Source organism: Myotis lucifugus, unplaced genomic scaffold (assembly GCF_000147115.1).
Source record: "Myotis lucifugus unplaced genomic scaffold, Myoluc2.0 scaffold_8, whole genome shotgun sequence".
Taxonomy (NCBI): Eukaryota; Metazoa; Chordata; class Mammalia; order Chiroptera; family Vespertilionidae; genus Myotis; species Myotis lucifugus.
Genome location: NW_005871056.1, coordinates 10,817,799 through 10,819,856, shown reverse-complemented (window position 1 = coordinate 10,819,856; position 2,058 = coordinate 10,817,799).

Genomic DNA, 2,058 nt, shown 5'->3' with positions numbered 1-2,058 from the left:
ATTAGAGCAGATGTCTCCAACATCTTAACAGAATAGGACAGGTCAGTTGCTTTAGGGAAGAACACCAGTGTAAGTGACAACCTCATACAGGGGTGGACAAAAGTAGGCTTACAAATTATGAATATATGAATCACAGTTTATTCTTGTATTATTAATTCATTCTCATATTATTTATTATTATGATTAACCTACTTTTGTCCACCCCTGAATATAATCTCTTTTGTCCTTTCTCATGTCTGTCCTTTTTTTTAGATACATTTTTATTGATTTCAGAGAAGAAGGGAGAGGAAGAGAGAGATAGAAACATCAATGATGAGAGAGAATCATTGATCGACTGCCTCCTGCATGCTCCCTACGGAGAATTGAGCCTGCACCCTGGGCATGTGTCCTTGACCAGAACTGAACCCAGGACCCTTCAGTCTGCAAGCTGACTCTCTATCCACTGAGCCAAACCTGCTAGGGCTCATATCTGTCCTTCTGATGAGCACAGTTGGCCTTGGTGAATGCAGCCAGAAAGGTCATGCCTACACCTTGATCTCTGTCCCTATTTGCAGGGAGAGAATCTAGACACAGCGAGAGAGGCAAAACTACTGTCCTTTGGCTGATCCTGGTTCTACTCTAAGAATCCCATGCCCTCAGGTGCTCGGTCCCCCACGAGGGCCCACCTTGCGAGGCTCCCCTTTCCAAATGGCACTTGGCTGCCTGCCTGCACCTTCCTTTTCTTCCTGGCAATATGCCCACATCCTTGCTGCTGTGATCTCAGGGGGCAATCTGATAAATGAATTTACACCAGCCACTCTGTAACAACTTAACTCTGTTACTCAAAGGGATGACTCTCTAAGAGTGCTAATTTGATGGGGGTGGGTAGGTGTTTGTAAATGGAGTAGCCTTGCCCAGGGTGGTGACATTCTTTCCTGCCAATGAGCATCACATGAGATCTTGGCACACAGGTCCAGGTTTGGGTCCTGGCTCCCCCACCCACCAGCTGTGGGATCTTGGCCAAGTCATGTTCATTTCATTAAGCTTTAATTTCCTCTTCTCTAAGGTGAGGAAATGAGTCTTCCAGCCTCACAGGGTGGTGGGAAAGAACAGGTGAGTGTGTAAATGTAAAAAAAAACTGTGGGCACTTGGCAAGTATTTTAATGAATATTATGCTCGGACTAGCCTTGTCAGGACTGGGGGTGGGGTGGCAAAGGTTAGGGTGTTGTGGAAATGAATTCGAAGAGTCCCATTGAAATTCTGGAATCTAGGGGTCAGGTTTGGAAATAAATTTCAAAAATGATTGAACTCTGTGGGGTTCTCCTAAGCCCCAAGCTCTGCCTCCATTGCCCCAATGGGCTCCAAGGCTTGCCAACCACACACTGGAGGCCACTCAGAGAATTCTTGAATGACTCCTCCAGGCCTGGGCTCCTCAAAAGCAGGAGTCCACTTGGCAACAGAGGGCCAGAAGTGAGAAGGGTGACCTGTGCTTTGTTCCTTTTCTTGTCTGAGAAGTGGCTGGGGGAAGCATGCACTCTGTGTCTTGGACATTTGTGAATGAACAGTGTCAATGTCAGGTCACATTGGGTCAGCCCTGTTGGATGTATAGAACAGAGCAGTTTGAGGGAGGCCCTTGCTGACTTGCCTTAAAGATTAGAGACGGTGCAACCTCATGGTAACTCTCTTCACTGCTTGTTGGATAGAGGCACCTTTTGAGACAGAGCACAGGGGGAGAAGCAAGGTGGAGTTCAGGATCAGACCTAGGGGGGTATTTAAGTGGAAATGTCCTTCTTGCAGACAGCTGGTGATGCCACCAGGGGAGAGATATTTGGAAGCCACCAGCAGGGAGTGGGAGGTGGGAGCCATTGTCCTGAGCGCAGGAACTAAGGTGTATGCGGTCTATAGAGTGATCAACCAAAGAACATGCCTGCATATATGCATAACCCCTAGGCAGGCCAGAAGGGGCCAATGGGGGAGGAGGGGCAGAAAGGGGACATGTGTGATATGTGTGCTACTTTCAACAATAAAGATTTAATTTTAAAAATAGTAATAAAAGTGGACTAAAAGTCAGTGAACTTT